The sequence below is a fragment of the Symsagittifera roscoffensis genome, chromosome 8 (genome assembly GCF_963678635.1).
Source record: "Symsagittifera roscoffensis chromosome 8, txSymRosc1.1, whole genome shotgun sequence".
Taxonomy (NCBI): Eukaryota; Metazoa; Xenacoelomorpha; order Acoela; family Convolutidae; genus Symsagittifera; species Symsagittifera roscoffensis.
Window position 1 is genome coordinate 9,132,075 of NC_087069.1, and position 19,128 is coordinate 9,151,202.

General features: G+C 42.8%; 1 protein-coding gene across 1 annotated transcript in view; it reads right to left on the reverse strand.

Annotated features, from left to right (window-relative positions):
- The window catches only part of LOC134852827 (contactin-associated protein-like 2), a 129,288-nt gene extending 116,111 nt beyond the window's left edge, over positions 1-13,177 (reverse strand). The window contains exon 1 of the mRNA XM_063868647.1: positions 13,168-13,177. The gene's annotated coding sequence lies outside the window, so the exon portion shown is untranslated. The remainder of the gene's footprint in view (positions 1-13,167) is intronic.
- Between the last annotated feature and the right edge of the window lie 5,951 nt (positions 13,178-19,128).

The following is a 19,128-nucleotide window of genomic DNA, read 5'->3' on the forward strand; positions in this document are numbered from 1 at the left end:
TTGTGCCAATTGCAGTTCAACAGACCATCATGTGTCGGCATGCCCAACTTACAAACAAGGTATGAAAGCAATAGGCTTTAGCCTCGAGGACGAAGATGCGTCAGAATTGGACCATGAGGATTTCATGAGAGGAGTAATTGCAAAATTTGGCCCGAGGTGTTTTTTTTGCAACTTGGAAGGTCATTTTAAATCAGATTGTCCGCAATTCTGGGATGCAGTGGCAGACATCAAGCATCCAAGGCATTAGGAAGCTTTATCAGGAGTGAAAACCAGCAAGGCTCGCCTGTTGAGTGAAGCGGAGGCGCGCAGAAAAGACAAACCGCAGGAGCTGGCGACGAAGAAAATGCAAGCGGTAACTGAAGAGACACGTGAACCGGAATCAGTGACTGCGGCCGATGACTTCAAGATTGATTATAGGGCAGCGGCAAGGGATGATCTGAATAGAGTGCAGCAGGAACTGGTGACGAAAGAGATCAAACAAAAAGTGAAACTCGAACTGGGGCATGAGAAACTACAGGAGCAACTGAATACCTTCGAAGCAACGGAGGTCGAGGAGACTAAAGCACCAAGCAGTTTGAGCATGAAACTTAATGTGATCTCTGGTCAGAGGTTCGGCATGGTGCCACAAGGAAGCAAGATACGGTCGATAATCTCAGTGGCTGGACATCAGGTAATCAGAAATTGGAGTGAACCATCCGAGTTCACTTTGATGCATTTGGACACATATGCAGATTATCTGAGGCAGGTGGAGCCACGCACTGAATCGAGAGCTGTGCGAGCACTACTAACAACGGGTGGCCCTCGCATGAAGAAACTTCATGGACGCTACCTGGAGGTCTATGGGCCGTATCAAGTGATGCTGAACGTGGATGGAATCAGTATCTACACTAGGACTTATGTAACAACAGATAGTGACCAACTGGGGCAGATCTATTTGGGTGAGGAGGAACTCAAAGTCCGCAGGATAGGCCATGACGCCATGATGGAACAAGATGCAGTAAACATTGGGTATGAAGCAGATGTGACCGCACATCTGCTCGACACCAACGGAAAGAAAATCGGAGTCACAGGGCTTCTGGACACAGGAGTGGTAGTGAGTGTGATGCCGATAAAAACTTGGGAAAGAATGGGCTTCACGAGCAAAGATCTAATTCCAACGAAATTCCGACTGGCCGCCGCCAATCGAGGAGCGATCTACGTAGCTGGAAGAACACCAATAACGGCTCTCCACATGGGAGGACGGGATCTTTGGATGAGCTTCATGGTGGTAGAAATTTTGGACGACGCCGACCAATTCACCTTGGGCAGAGATTTCGTCAGCAATTTTGACGCGATGATTGACTTGAACAACGGTCTGATACGGATTAGAAACCCGGACCGGAAGTATGTTAAGAAACCAATTAATAAGATAATAACAGACGAAAACAAGGTACCAATTTTTTTAGATAGAAAAGTGAAGCTACAGCCAGGACAAGCTGTGGTGGCAATTTTTAGAATGAGAAAATTAAATTCGTTAAGCGATAGTAAACCGGTTTGTTTAGTACCGAATCCAAATAGTCAGAGTTCGGTCATTTTAGGCCGGAGCTTCTCGGTAACGCGAAACGGACTGTGTGTCAGTGTGTTATTGAACACACTGGACACCACGGTTTCAATCCAGCGTGGAAAGAAGCTTGGTTACGCTTTGCCGATGAGGACCGACTATGAGGAGACACAAAACTTGAAGAAACACAGTGTGAAAGACTGTCCTTTTCATGCCAATAAAGATAAAATTTTAAAGAGGATTAATGAATTAAATCTATTCATAAATTGTTTTCAATGAAATCCGAAACGGACGACGGCTGATCGAGCTGCTCGAATTTTCCGGAACGCCCCTCGTCATATGAACTAGAATCTGACAAACCGGTTTTGCCAGAGATAGAACATTCAAAAGGGAAAATAGGTGAGGGAGATTTCAAAAAATTGCGGGACCTCCTTAATCGGAACGCAGATGTATTTTCAAAACATAAGGCGGATATCGGTTGCTGTAACTTCGTCGAACACGAAATTGAACTAGAAGGAGGTGCCGTTCCGCACAGGGAAGGCGCGAGACGAATGACGCCACACAAGTCGGAAGCGTGCCGAGCGGAAATCGAAATGCTGCTTGAATACGACATGATAGAACCCTCGAAATCGCCGTGGGCTTGCGGGGTGGTAATGGCGAAAAAGAAAGGGGGCAGCTTAGGTTTTGTTGCGACTTTCGTTACTTGAACGCGGTAACGATAAAAGATGTGTACCCGATACCGCGAATAGACGAGAGCCTCTCTAAGCTTGGTGATGCCAAGTTCTTCACCACATTGGACTTGGGTTCTGCCTTCTGGCAGGTCCATCTGCGGAAGAAGGATAGAGAGAAAACCGGATTTGCGTGCGAATTGGGATTGTACCAGTGGAAGAGGATGCCCTTCGGCTTGTGCAATGCAACGGCCACTTTTCAAAGACTGATGGCTCAGGCTTTGACGAGAGTGACCAAGAAGTACGGGAATCTCGTGATGTGTTACGTGGACGACGTGGTCATAGCGACACCGACCCTGGAAGACCACATTGATCGGCTCGATGAGGTCTTTGGATGCATGAAGAGACCAGGCTTGAAGTGTCACCATCCAAATGTGAAATCCTTAGGGATTCAATCAAGTACCTGGGAAGAGTGGTGGACAGACATGGTGTGAGGCCGGACCTAGAAGCAGTAGAAGCAGTGTTGACATGGAAGGCTCCTAGAACGGACACACAGCTCCTGAGCTTCCTAGGGTTTGCCAACTACTACCGCGAGTTCATAAAAGGATATGCGGACAAGATGTATCCGATGCAGAAGCTGATGCGCAACAAAGGGAAGAAGTTCGAGAACATAAAGCGGGAACTGTGCGAAGCGCCAGTTAGGCATGACTAGAGAAAAGGGCTTGTATGTTCTTGACACAGACGCATCGGTAGTAGCTATCTCAGGAATATTGCACCAGGAGCAAGAATGGAACGGAAGAACGGTTCTCCGTCCCATTGCATACGGCAGCAAGGTCTTGAGTGATACCGAGATGAAATATGGCGCACCGAAAGCAGAAATGTTTGCAGTGGTCATTTTCGTGGAAAAGTACCGTGCATACTTGGGGAGCATTCCCTTCAAGTTACGCGTGGACAACACAGCGTTATCCTGGTTAAAGACCTACTGGATGGATCAGAGTTACATTGGTAGATGGATAGTGAAATTGGATGGCTACCACATGATAATCGAGCACAGGATGCGTGACAAACACCAGAATGCTGATAGCCTCAGCAAGAAAACTGAGTTCTATGAAAGATTGGAGCAGAAGCAAGCCAATCAGGCAGAAATAAAGGAGGGATTCTCGTTTCTGGACAAAGAAACCTATGAAGCGCTTCCCTTAACGAGATGGTTGGACAAGTCTGGACATCCAATTCCAGGACACCCCGAGACACCTGTAGAGAAAGCAGCCGAGATAAAGATCCTATCCAAGGAGGACCCGGTCCCCTTGGATCTGTTGCTGCGCTCGAATCTGGTCCAGCAAGAACTCTCTCGCATGAACATAAACAACCTCTCATTATATGATAAAACGGTGCAGGTAACACCGCAAGTGATGCGGATGCTGGGTGGATTATTAGAAAGAGAAGTGACCAGAGATGACCCCGAGTGGACAGCAGCAGTGGCATCGCTAACAGTTAGGAAGAAGGTGAAGATCATGCCGTCCAGACGACAACACGAAGAGAACAAGAGGGATTGTAGGACAATAGTTCAGCAACTAGTATCCTCAATGCCACACAAGATTTTAACCAGTACTTCTAACGGACGGAAAGAACAGGGGAGCAGTACGCGAAGGAAAACCGTCACCTTTGTGGATCAGGATAAAAAAGGTGAGAAGGTAGAACAAAACCTGCTGCAAGATTAATTGTCCGGGGAGAAGAATGATGAGAAGAACCAGCGAACACAAGATCAACACCCGGGACAAGAAAACTTGTCCGGGGAGTCTGATATAGATGAAAAAACTCCTGATGAGAAACAGGACCTGGAGAACAAGGTTTTGTCCGGGGAGTTCAGATGGATGCGAAGAAGGCACAGACATGATCTGGAGGAGCGTGCAGACTCCAGCACAAACTCTTCAACAGATGACAATTCCCAAAACTCAGGAATTTACACCTATTCAGACAGGAACTCGAGCTCGGGATCAGAACTGTCCGAACTAGCGATCCACACACTACTAGTGGAAACTCGGGCAAGGGATCTGGACAGAGAAGTGTACCAGGATCCTGACAGTGATCGCTACCTTATACCAAGCGAAAGAGTCTTTGACAACGCAGCGGATGATTTGGAGACAATAGCGGTGTCGAAACGTTCGATAAGTCTGTTGCCACAAAAAGAGGTGGCCAGGACTGATCTTCAGCCGTTCAAGCAAGAAACACAGCCGCTGGCGAAGATTTGGTGCGTTAAGATGGAAGAAGACACACTAGCCCAATGAGCTGAATAGTCAGATGAGGGTCATGAAGACGTACTTGAAGGCGAGATACAGACTCTCGGATCGTCTCAGGGCGCAGAGAAATGATCGCATGGCAAGCAACCTGAAAAGGTGGATCGAGAATGGTTCTCCGGATAAAGGGGACCTCGAGGAAGATAGTTATCGCGTCCTGAGACAGTACTTCATGCAGAAGGAAGGGAGGTTATATTTGAACAAGGACGGGATTGTGGCTTGCAAGAGAAGAGAGGAAGACAGAGTCTTATACAAGTATAACGCGATAGTGTTACCACAACTCTATCAGACAGAACTACTATTCAGGTCGCATGATCAGATGGGCCATCAGGGGATCGACAAGGTATATCAGAGGATCCTGAAGCGCTTCGAGTGGCCTGGAATGAAAAAGGCATGCGAGAAGTGGGTAACAGCATGTATGTCATGCCAACAGGTCAAGGATCCAAGGAAGTTGCGATTTCCTTTACAATCGATCGATTCGTCTGAATTCAACGAGGTGGTGCAGATAGATCACCAAAAGATATGCATGACAGACAGTCCTGGTCATGATAGATCACTTCACGAAGTATGCAGAGGCCGTGCCCTGCATAACTGCCTCGGCGGAAGAGACATGCGACCACCTGATCAATACGTGGATAGCGAGACATGGTTGTCCGATGACGTTTCAATCAGATAATGGAACAGCTTTCGTAGGAGAACTCACGAAAGAGCTTATGAGACGCTCACAGGTTGCTCAGGCTCACTCCACGACATACCACCCCCAGACGAATGGCTTAGTGGAAAGACAGAATAGGACGTTGGTGTCGATGCTGAGGGTATATTGTTCCAGGTACATGACCGATTGGGACAGATACCTTCCGCAGGTGATGGGAGCATATAACAGCACGCAACACTCCACCACCGGAGTCAGTCCACATATGATGCTGACTGGACACGAAAAGTCTTTACCCTTAACCTTTTTCTACCCAGAATATGAGGGAAAGAAAACGTCTCCACAGGTTTACGTGAGGGATGTGATCAGACGTCAACAGGAGTTGAACGATTTGTGTAGACGAAATACTCAGCAAGCACAGGCAAGGCAGAGGAAATGATTCGACAAGAAAGCAGCTGGTGCAAAAGCTTACTCGGTGGGAGACTACGTATGGGTATTTCAGAACGTTATACCACTGAAAGGGACGAAAAAGCTCCTAAAAAGTGGAGGGGACCCTTCATGATTACAGAAGTGCACCAGGAGGGACGCTTTTATAGACTGAGGACTGGCCGAGCCGCCCACTATGAGAACATTAAGCCACACAATCCATCGACAGAAGACTGGTGTGTACCTGCAGACATGGAAGAAGGGGAATATCTAATGATGGATCCTGCTTGTGAGGTCAACGAAAAGGGCACCAGGGAGAAGAACGATGGAAACGAAGTCGTGGAGGAAGGAACGGATACACCGCTGGACCTGGATCCAAATGAGGTGATCGGAGCGGACGAGGAAACCTTACCCTACGCAGAGGAGGATTGGCAGGATCCCGAACAGATGGAGGTTCCCAAGAATTTGGAACCGGATCTTCCGTTCACGATACACACTCGTCAGAATGACGGGACAAGACCCAGAAAGAAATATAATCCTTACGGTGACGACTTTTTAGTGGATGGGATAGATCTGAAGAAGATAGTGGAAGAAGTAGTGGGTCTAGAAGAAATAACTGTGTCACAAGACATTGACATAGTCGATGATCACGACGATGAGTGGGTCGACGACCGGTCGAGACCCGAGGTAGAATTCGACGACGACAACAGCAGTCATATGAAAAAGACTTGACGAACCTGCGTGTCTTAGAGTGGCTGAACGAAATGACCTCGGACCCAGAGGGGACCAGCGTCACGATTCAAGATGTAGATCGTGAAAGCATGAAATACATCAAGACCGAACGAGATGATCCTTCCTGGGCTGCCCAGGAAGGACAACTACTCATTCCAGCTTCTAACCTCGACTTGATACCCGGTATGCGATCGACGGGGAGTCGATGGTTATTTTTGTCCGGGGAATGGGGGTAGGACTTACCCACACTGAAAACCTGATAATAAAAAAATTAAGAATAGCAAGAGAAACAGGAGACTTAGAAGCAGAAACAGGCGAAGAACCTAAGAAACCTGACATAGGGAGGGTAGTTGAGTCATATTTTAACTTACCAAATGAATATTCAAGTAACATAATACTAACAAACAGTGATTTCATACTCACAAATAGAACATTTGCGATAGCAATCACAGCAGACATGGGTTTTAGGACAGCGTTAGCGGAAGATTTTAAGAGAGAATATAAAAACATAGAGTTCCTTTGGAAGCAACGACCAGGAGTAGGGGGCGTAGCAGCCTTACCTCCGGCGGCGTCACAAATACCGGGAAAATACCTATGCTTCTTGGTAACGAGGGCGACGGCGAAGCAGCACGTGGACCCAGAGAACCTGGTCTTGTCCTTGACGAGGCTGAGGGACTTCCTCGTGGAAATGGACGTGAAGGAGCTCTCGCTTCCAGTGTACGATCCGAACAGAGGACGACTGCATCCTCGGGAATTGTACGCGCTTGTACACGTGATTTTCTCTGATACTAATATACAAGTATATTTACAAAAGAAATATTACTTAAGTATAGGCTGAGTGACGTGCGAGAGGGTGTTGGGCTAAAAACTAAGTTGTATGTAATGTGTTTTATGTCATGTTATGTGTTATGTTATTAAGATCCTGGGTAAGAAGGGGTTAGTGACCATGAACAACTGAATGACGATCTTAGGAATAGATCCAAAGTTTGGACTGTCCAATCTCAGGTCGAATTCCAAAATTTTAGAGACCGATTGATTTTAATAAATTTTAGGATAAATATCTTTTTATCTGAACGGTTTTTAAGTAAATTTTAACGATATCTGTTAAGGTGAAACTGAAAAGTGTGATATTTGTGACTTCTTTTCTAGATCCTGATTGATCATTTAATTACTCACTTGAGTCAAACCTTTGAATCAAATCGAATCGAACTTGAAGAACAGAATGGACAATTTCAACTTGGATGAATTGATGGACCTGGCAGAGGCATATGTAGGACCGATGATGTATGCGATCTATCGTCGGCTAATGGATCGAGACTTTGCTCTGGAGGACCCAGAGGTAGTCATGTTGCTGGCCGCCCTGATCAACATCTTGGGGCATGACAACCGTGGGGACCGCCCCACAGAAGTCCTGTTGATGGCAGCATACGAAGAAGAGTCGGAAGTACATCACCGAGACCATGAGAATAGGACGGGATGTAGATTGGACAGAGTGGCGCTCATGGAAGAAGTCTGGACAGTAGTTCAGAGCTATGGGACCCAGTCCATTCTGAAAACAGGTCTCAACCGACCCTTGATGCGGGAAGTCCTTGACAAGCTTGATGAGTGTGAAGGGAGATTGAGTGTGTTGTTGATTGACTCAGCCACTGATGAAAGTGAAGCGAATTCTCCCATCAAGATGACACCGCAGGATGATAAAGGAGAGGTTGTGTATCTGTCAAGAACCAGGAGAGGAACGATGCGATCGAAATTGGTGATTGACAAGATCAACGCGATGAAAATGAAGTTGGGCAGCAGAGTGATGCCGAGGAGAGTAGGAAAGACGAAGGTGGATTCGGAGATATCGATGAAAGCTGTCAATTCAGCAAAAAGGAAACGAGTCGAAGAGGTCATGGATTTGGGACAAGGTGATTATCAATTGCCTGGCACAGACAAAATGTTGACTGATATAGCGATGGTGCCACCCATTCTCATGGCGGGAATAAAGTCAACAGGTTATAAAACCAAAAGGAGTTACCGCACTCTAACTGGAGCAACCTTAGACATGGAAATACTCAGCCAATGTGGAGAGAGCACAATGAAAGACTTTAAGCCATCTCCCATGAATCACGGAAAGGGAAATGTCGCAGGACAACTAGTACCAGTAGAGTATAACCGACTGACAGTATCGGAGGCTGTGTCGATAGATGAACCCGCCGGTGGATACTTGGAGATGTTGGAGTATCGAAACTCGGCTAGAGGGTATGTGATAGCTCTGGAAGACAAGAGTGGCATGGAGGGTTATCTGGAGACAATTTTGCAAGGCACCACCCTCAAGCAGAAGGCGTACGGGACTCTAGCATCGTCTGAGAAACAGGCAGAAACGATGGAGCAGTTGGTGAGCCTTCCATGGAAAGCAGTGGTGTTACGGTACTTCGAAGAAGAGATGAGGAATGCGCCAAGAATACACGCTCTCATGGCAGTACCTTACGTAAGAACAGAGTTACAACTGAGGTTCGCCTGGTGCATGATGGGACTGACTCGCGAAGAATATGATTCAGAAGAAAGGAAGAGGTCAAAAGAAGAGAAGGTTTTCCTTATGACGAACCTGAGGGATCTGGTAGTCCAAGAGGGAGCAGCAGTAGCGTGTGCGAAGCCGAGAGACGCTCTCTGTTTCATTCGATTCCTGATAGAGCAGATTTCAGTACCTGCATTGAACACTTGCGTTAAGATGCTGAGGGAAGGCGATGAGCGAGCGAAAGCCTTACTCTTGTTAGCACTGCTGGATATGCAGCAAAGCAAACCGATGAGGGTGAATATGAAGGAACCCGAGGAGTTAGAGCCCATGAGGAAGATAGACGAAATCAGGAGATTCTTAAGCAAGGAGCTGAGACTCACTAAAGAATCTATGGCGGCACTGCCGAAATCCAGTGAATACTGTGGACCGATCAAGAAAAAGTCGTACAGCTACGTATCCGGAATCATAGGGATAGCGTACAACCCTTCCCTGAGTGAAGACATACGCGATTGCTTCTTCGATTACGAGCAGGCAGTGTTGCTAAGATTCTGGACGTCGAGAATTATAACGATTAAGAGCGCTACCAATCCTCAGACCAAATTGGGACTGGTCTTGAAGAAGAGGTGACTGCACCTTCCGTACCAAAATCCGACAAAAGAGTGGAGTTTGGGTTGGGATTCTCAGATGAATTACTAAGAACGAGCTTGATGGCAGTGTGGGAATTGATGAGGCCATCATGTTGTCCTAGTCCCAACGCTGACTCGACATTACGGGCAACACAAGACGTGCAGAGGGAGCTGAATGCAGACTGCAACCTGCGTGACCTTAATATCATATATAATGTGATGATAACGGCCTCTAGGAGCAACGGTGAAGATAAAGTGGAGTTGCCTGACTGGGGACCAGAAGACTGGGTCAAACCTGGTAGCTGTCTGGCGGAAGTCTGTGGACTGGAGGGTCACGTTTGTGGAAGTCTGGACTGTGTGAAGACCCTAGAAAAACACAACAAGCAATTGACGATATTGTTTGGGAATGTCGTGATGAAAGCAAGAACGAAACGGAACTGATAGCGCATTGTCATGGAGGAACCGAGGTGAATCTAGTGACTGCACTAGAGTTCTACAGCATGTTTAGTTCTTCAGAGTCACTATTGAATCTAGAACAGAGACATGAGATGGTCACTGCCATCAGTGTAGAAGTATTCCCAGGAGTTCTACAAAACGAGCAGAAACACCTAGGAAAATGGAGGGAAGCGATCGAGGCGGAAATGAACATCAGACACAGTGAGACTTATTGTAGACCATCAGGAGCACGATATTTGGTGGACTCGACATTGGCTCCGATGTGCAAGAGCAGATACCCGGTGCATTTCGTAGCTGTGGATGTAAAGAGTACGAGAACGATCGTGGATCAAGCCTTCTCCGTGCCAAAGTGTGTGAGACTAACGAGAATGTCCAAAAAATCTTACGAGTTGCTATGTAAGATGTTCTCAGCAGTTCCAGAGAGAACCACGGAGGAGTTGGAATTGATACTGGGAAAGAAGTTCATGGGATACGTGAGTGGGAACTTCAGTGACTTCGAGAGACAGAAACAGAGAGGATCAACTGTTACAGATTACAATACAGTAGACGAGAATGATGAAGTCCACCGAGTGATGATGGAAGTGGAACCATTACTGGAAGCTTCGGGAAAACGTAATTGGAGGGGCATCATGTTGACACATAACGAGTTTTCCCTGCCACTGCCTGGTGCAGACCTGGTGGTATCCCAAGCGTAGTAATCTGGTGTTGATCTGGGACTCTGGAGAGCTGCTCTCCATGGGTTTACCAGACTCATCACAGCCCATAACAATAGTGATAGTGGGAGTTATGATGGCAATACGATGGCTGGAAGCTCAAGTGAAAGAAAAAAATAGAGAAGAGGCGCCAACGAGAGAACAGTTGCGGAAATTGGATTGTCTGAAAGACTTAGATCTTTTTGAGACAATGTGCAAGATTCTAAACATTCCGATGGAAAAGAAGAAGATATGGGCAAGAAGACGATTGATGCCATGGTTCAGAGCTAACATGACTGCATGGTTGTACGAATATGCTAAGAAGCATATGTCGAAGCACGGCAGAGTCTACAGTGAATATCAGCTGGACATTGGAGCAGGAGCTTTCAAGCGAGCTTTCGTGACTCATCGGAATATAGTGACCACCGCTGTAAAGAGAATGTCCAGGACAAGTGAACGTAGTGGAAAGGAGAAGACAGAGATGTTGAAGGAAGATCTGGAGAGAAATGTGACGTTGTGTCTCCACAACAGCTTCTGCAGGAACAGAGAATCTAACGTGGATCCCCTACCTTGTTGCAAACAGAGGGTAGAAGAGCAGAAGTGTTGGAGGACTGCTTCCAACAGCGTCAGAATAGCTAACGATGTGTTGCAAGACACAGAAACTGAGAGTGCAGAGTCAGTGTCACAGGAGGAAGAGATGGAACATTGACAAACGGTCGAAAGAACAAGAGGCAAAAAGAGACAAAATTAGAAGAATTTAGAAGTTTTAGAAATTCTAAACGACGAAAAAAGAAGAAAACAAAGGAGTGATGAAGAAAAAGTTAAAACTCAGAATTGTTTTATGTGTGTGAAAAAACTCAAGTGAGAAACTAAGCAACCAAATTGTAATTGAAAACTGAAACATTTAGTTGAGTTTTGAATTTGTTGCATTTATAGATTTGCATGTTGATTTTAGTTAAGTGGCTTTAGAGACACTTAACTACTATTTATTTAGAAAGGCTTGAGTGAAAGAGTATATTTAAATATTCCAGCCTGCATAACTGTTTTTCATCAACTAGGAGAATTGATCACTTTGTGGTGACATGAAAGGCTTGGGTAATCTCTCGAAGAGGGAGATTGTTTCATTGTTCTTTCTAACCACAGAGTTTCTTAGTTTTAATATTCAGGACAATAACAAGCGAGATTTCCGAAGGGAGGAAGCATAGTAGGATAATTTTAGCTTGTTGGTTGGCAGGACTGTCCTGCAAACCAACACCTTTTAAATCTAGGAGAAAAAGGTTTTTAATCAGGACATTGACATTGGAAATCAGAAAATATGTTTTTATCTTAGGTCATATCCTCAATGTGCAGATTAATGAAAGAATTTGAAGGCTATAGTGATGTAGTATGATGCCATTTAAATTCTGCAGTGAGTCGATATGTCGCGGATAAAAGTAGTTTCGTGCATTTTGTAAATTCTGTTCGATGACACTGTACCTTTTTTACGAACATTGCGAGATTCAATGAGGACATTGACCGGACTGTCCGGGGAGTATGTGACATTCGACCAGAATGGACCAAAATGCAGATTCAGCATATTCGAGTTTTTAACAGCGAACCTTCCGAATTGGTGATTTTGAAGGAATAAGAGCGTTATTGAAACGATTGGCCAAACGGTGAAGGCTAGAATATTCTGGGGTTTCAAATTTTTTTAAAATTTCGAAGTATGACGTCATATTTCTGAGAAACGTCAGAAACGGCCATTTTGATAGAAAACCGGAAGAAAGACACAACAAAATTAGTTGCGATAGCGAAAACAACGAAGATTGTGGTTGAAAAACAACAACGAATTGCAGAAGTAGCAGAGACCGTTCCGAATTGCAACTATTGTGTCGCTACAATAGTTGCAAGGCCATTGCGAACAACGGTGAAGGGTGGAAGACAGCCTTCCGGAAGGAAGATAAGAGTCTTATTTCCCCGGATTCAGGAATCCGGAGGGGTCTCGGGACTGGAACTTTTATTAACTTATATAAATTTTTAGCTTCCCTATTATGTCCTGAGTTAAATTTAATTAACATCTGAATTCATTCTACTAAGATGAGAAGCTAGGAGTTGGGGGAAAGGGTTGATCCATCTTAGATGGAGATGATGATTTTTATCTAATGAAAAAAAAACATTAATTCAATAAAAAGTAGTAGCCCTGATTTTAGGAGTGATCTCGTGGTCTGGGGATACTGCGACCTAGCCATGAGCTCACTATTTCTGCATGTAATTAAGTTAATTTGAGTGTTTTGACCGAAGGCGAAAGCAGTAAAGTTTTTTGTCGACCCGATGTTAGAAAGACCACCGAAAGTACTGGCTTGGTAGAGACGGTTAAAAACATGTAAAGCTCTGTTTAGACGTTAGCCAGTCGTCTTAGGACTAAGTTTTATTTTCCGTCGATATGTATCTTCCGGGCGAAGGTTACAGTTTGGTCAGTTTCAACTTCTTAACATAGCAGCATATTTTTGACCACACGCCGATATTGAGGTTAACGACGACAAAACTAGACGCTGTCTCGAGAATTTACCAACAAACTCCGTCTACATGCTTTTCGGTGATTTCAATTTAATAAGGGTGTATATTTAACCATCATAATAAGGGTGTATTTTTGACCGATCTGTTATTTGCTTACAATCTTCGCCTAATAATTAACCCTGAAAACCGACATGTTACTGCCATAACGGTAGTAGCACAATAGACCTTGTCTACGCTAATGAGTTGATAACCAGGATCTCACATTTTAAATTTAAAGAGCATGCGATGACGAAGCACTGCCAAGTCTTCACAACAGTTCTCCTATAGGCCATCAAAAACAGCCAACGCAGAAACGAATTCAGAAATGTAACCCACTCACGCTAGATGCACAGTTAGACAGCTCAAAAAGTTACCTTGATGAAAACTACCTGAAAAAATCGGTATGTTGGTTACGACAGCCCTAAAACACTCCACTATCCAGCCGAAAAACCAAAAGCTAAACCTTGATTCAACAGTGAACTCTACCATGAATTTCTTCTTTTTATGATATTGAGAGAACGAAACAACCCAATGGTTGTATCGGCAAAACTTGGTCACAAAATCTCCTCTCGGAGACGGATATTTGAATATAACGCGGAACAGGAACAATCCTGGAATCAGTCAAGCCAAAAACGATTCCAAACTAACTTAACTATATGCAAGAATAGTGAGCTCATGGCTGGGTCTCAGTATCCCCAGACCACGAGGTCACTCCTAAAAACAGGGCTGCTACTATTTATTATATTACTATTGTTTTCGTTCAGTAGATAAAAATCATCATCTCCATCGAAGATGGATCAACCCTTTCCCTCAACTCCTAGCTCCTCATTATCTGAAAATGAATCGGGATGTTAATTAAATTCAATTCAGGACATGACCAGGAAGCTAAAAGTTTGTATAAAACAGTTTGAGTTTTGGGCCCGAGACCCTTCCGGATTCTGGAATCCGGGGAAATAACGCCTTTTTTTCTTTTAGGAAGTCTGGACACGTCGTCCCAACACCTTTCCTTGATTGTTTGAATTGCTCGGTGACAATTGTTGCGGCACAATCGTTACAACTAGGAGCGGTTTCTGAGAATTTCCAATTTTATCTGTCGTTATTTCTTCGTAGTTGTTTCCACTGCAACTATTGTTGTTCTGATTTTCTTCTGTTTTTTTTCTCCAAAATGGCCGTTTCAGCATTTTTCAGAAATGTGACGTCACAATTCGATATTTGAAAAATTTAAAATACCAGAATATTCTGACCTTCACGGTTTGTCTAATCGTTCAAATAACGTTGCTAATCCGTTAAAACCATTAATCTTCCAGGTCAGATGTTCTTTTCTGTTCGATAAAAATTCGAATTCGAAATTGCATTTTTGTACATTCTGGTCGAATGTCACATGCTCCCCGGCAGCCCGGTCAAGGTCCTCATTGAGTCTCGTAGTCTTCATCAAAATGGTACAGTGTCAGCGAATGGAATTTACAAAATGCACGAAATCAATTTTATCCACGTCATATCGACTCACTGCAGAATATAAATGGCATCACTCTACACTATTATAGCCTTTCAAATTTTCTCACCAATCTGCCATTTCGAGGATATACTTAAGATAAAACATCTTTTTAGATTTCCAAAGTCTATGTCCCGATTTAAAACTTTTTCTCCTAGGTTTAAAAGGGTAGGAACGCAGGACAGTCCTGCCAACCCACAAACTAAAATTATCCTACTATGCTTCTTCCCTTCGGAAACTTAGTTGTTACTGGTCCTGAATATTAAAACCAAGGAACTCTGTGGTTAGAAGGAACAATGAAATAATCTCCCTCTTCAAGAGATTACACAAGCTTTTCATGTCACCACCAAGTGATCAGTTGCCCTGGTTGATTGAAAACAATCATGCAGGCTGGAATATGTTAATATATTCTCCACTCAAGCCTCTCTAAATAAATAGTAAGTGTTTCTAAAGCCACTACCTAAAATCATTATGCAAATTTATGAATGCAATAAATTCTTTAATCTTCAATGTTCCCGAAGACGAGTCGTGTTGCCAGTTGCCTGCCTGGATAGCAACTCCCGTGATCTTGTAGAGCTTTATCAAGTCCAATGCGAGCCATTGCGACTGGTCAGGGTCTGAAGTCTTCGGCTGCCAGCCAGTAGCTCCTGATTGTAAAAATGATTAAACTGATATCTTGAAATCACTATTTCGGCTCTTTCGCAAAAAAAATCCCCCCTCTATCGACACAAAATTTTTTAAACCACCATACTGTTTTTTTTTAATTACAAACGATTATTTTTCTTGCCATTATAAAGTAATTCAAGCAAAGCCACTGAAAGTTGGAAAAAAGTCAATTAACGCAAGTAAACAGTGAAAAATACTGGCTTGCTTTTTGAAGAAAAAAAAATTTCGAATTTCATAGAAAAACTATATGGCCTAAAGGCTTTAATTATACGGCCTTAACTTATCTCAATTGGAGAAAACAGGATCGATAGGAAATCTGTTTTTTGTGACTTTAACACGTTTGCTGTTCGATAGGAAATTAACTGGGCTTTAAAAAAAATCGGAAGTCAAGCCGAAAATCAAATCCGAGCTTGACCAAATTATCTCGAACTATATTAGAGTCTTCGCTATGCCTATTGACTCTTAAAAATGAAACTGTACGACAATCGAACGAATTTTTACGAAGCGAAGCGGAGAGCTTTATCACTTGGGATACAACGAAAACTTAGCATTAAGAGCTAGCGAGTAGAAAATGAATTGAAAAAACTCGAAAAAAAAAACTCGAGGAGACGCAAAAGCAAATGAGCTTCCCACAGCCCGTTCTTTGGATTGAACCAAAAATCTCAAATATGGCAGGGTAAATTTTCGATAATATTCGAAAAGACTAAAAAATGGTCAAAAATCAAAAACTTGACTATTCAAAGGGCCAGAACTTTATGTGTAAGAAAAATTTGGGCGTAGCAGCCCATGCAGGGAGGTTTTCGAAATCGTTCTATTCATTGAAACCAAAAACTCAGATTTGAGAGGGGCATTTTTTGGAGAAAAAAAATCAGAAATACGGGTCAAATATTCCCCCACAGACATTTTCGAAGGCTGTTTTCAGAGGGAGCAAGTAAAAAGAGACTAGGGGAGTACACATGCACACAGAGGAGTAGGCGGTATTCCAATTGATATCCCTTTTTGAAAATTAGTAGTGTCTGAGAAAACTTTAAAAATTTCATTGAAACTGGAAACAATTTTCCAAAAAAAAATCAACAAACCGATTGGTAAACAAAAAATCAACATGAAAAGTGCAGAGTTGAGTGTTCAAGTTGTGTTTACCTTGAAATAACCTAAAATTAAGTCAATAGGCTGATAATAGCTGATAATTTCAAAATGTGACAACTATGACGACAACAGATTGTTAATTGGAAAAAAATTTCCCATTAAAAAAAACAGGTCCTGGTCAGACTCGTGCTCATGACCTTTGCCATCCCAGTCATATTTTTTACCTCCAGGTTAAATTGGCCGGAAATGCGTAGAAGTTCATATGAACCAAAATACAAGTGATTCTGTTAAACAAGCTGCTAACCCGAAAAAATCCAAACTCCAGTTTGATACGCTTGCTAATCACACGAGTAACAAGGGCTAGCCGGTTACTGCGCAAAGGGTACACAATGTTCCGACCATTATCTTAAAAAATAGAACAAAGTCAGTTTTTCAAATTATTGGCGGTTTTTTTTCGGCGTGGTGTGATAAAAGGAGCAGAACAAAAAAAACTGTAGACTAGGTATATTCGATAGTTAGACTAGCCATAGTTAAATAAGCAAATGGAAAAACAATTTTTTTTCAAAAATTGCCTGAAAAATGAAGAAAAATTTTTTTTCAAGCTTTGCAGTTTTTTGAAAATTTTGATTCCAAAAAGGCGCTAAAACACTCAAAGTAAAATAACTTTCAACCGGTTCATTTCAAACCGGTTTTACTCGACACAAGGGAAAAACATATGAAATTTTTAAATATGGCTCGAATCACGACTGTAAGGGCTTTAATATGATAGATCACTCAACCCAGTCCGATCGTTGTTTGTGGTGCCTAATTTTGCGTAAAACAAAAAAAAAGCTAAAACACCCGAACACAAATCTCTTCCCAATTTCCATATGGTCGGAACAATAAATAGATAAGTCAATATATGGAGAGTTTTTCTCAGCATTTGATGAGCATTCAGTATTTAATAATGATGCAATTTGTTGCATGTTGCTGTGAGCTATATTAGGAGTAAGTCAGTATTTCTCGGTCAAAAGGCTTATTAAAAGATGATACATACTATTTAATCTTGCAGCAGACGGTTGCCGATCTGTCCGCAAATAAATTGAAGCGAAAAAGGAGTTGTCAAACTCTATTTCTCGTTCCAAGCAAATGGGTGCAACGCATTCCCGTTGGCTTTTTGCCAGGCTGAAGTCATACTGCAATTCAATCCGTTGATTAGCAGCAAATCCTCAGGTTCCGGAGGGTCTTCTTGCAGCGCTGAAGAAAGTTTACCATTCAAAAACAATGCTGATATTGTGAAGCGTCATTGAAAGCGATCATAACTACCTGTATGAATTGGTTGCAATAAGCTTGCAATGATCAACGCTAAAACTACCATAGTGCCTGAATTCATCTAGATTGTAGCAAAATCTGTAACAATCTCTCAATTTTTCACGTTCAATCGCAAGAATGCATGAACACTATATTTTGATCAAATTTCTCCAGAAGCCGTCAGAATAATAATAAAATTAATTAGAGGCGAAGCTGAGCTTCGCACCACTTACGATACGACACAAACAAAAAAAGAACAATCTAGATCTTTCATAAAAAAAAACTAGATCCATAATAATGAAGATGGCTAGTTGAAACAAAAACATGCCGAGACAATAGAATGTGAAATTTGCATCGGAAGCTAATTAACCAAGCGGTAACAAATACCTTGGTAGAACCCTTTTTAAGCCAAAAACATTTAACAAGATTTAACACATATGAAAAATCCCCGTTGCCCTCAAAACACTCAAAAAACATTATTTGCACGTCAAATGAAACAATATGAGACAACTAATCTCGGAAGCCAAAAAAAAAATTAAAAATTGAAAAAAGTTAAGACCTATGAGAAGTTAATCAGCCCCCCTCGCCATCAAAACACAGACACGCACACAAACACACACACTTTTTTGCTCGTCGAAGGACGCAATATGAGGCCGATAAGCCGATATAATGGTGAATTCCCATAGGTTCCAATATTCATATCTCCCAAAATAAAAAATTAGTCGCATAAGTTCCAAAAATTGTCTGATGTAATTCTGATTGGTTGAAATTTGAGCCAACGAATTTTTGGATTGATTGTATACTGTTCAAGCAGAATAAACTCAAGCTGCAGAATAGTGACCGCCGCACCCGCGCCAACGTGTTGCGAGCTTGTCACCAACGGGTAGGACTCTATACGAAATTTAGAGCCGGTTATCGCCGCAAAGCGGCGACACGCGCGTAGCCCGCCCACCGACTACCTTAAACCAAGACTTGGCTAACTTAGTCTTTTGACCATTTGAAAAGATTTTGGACTTATGCGACTGCTTTTTTATTTTGGAATTTATGGGACTGACTTTTCATTTTGGAACCTATGAATACGCAGTGATATAATATATGCAGAACTCTATAATCCCGAAAAAAACAAGGCAATGAAAAAATTGTTGTCATGAAAAATTTGATTTATACCTAAGTCTCAAGAACTTGAAGATACTTAGTATCAACGTACAGCCGGAGACGGCTGAAGAGAAATTAATGAGCGAGGGTGAACGAAGACTCTTTATTGTAAAATTAAGAGACGTGCAAGAGAAATGGAAGGTACTAATCCTGATGATGCACAAAATGTGCGAAAACGTCTAAAATAACATTTTAAATTTTTTATTTGAAGACACTAAAAAAAGCCAAAAAATTCGGACTTTAACTCGGTATGAAAGTAATTACATCATCAATTAATCTTACTAATCCTGATGATGCATAAAATGTGCGAAAACGTTTGCA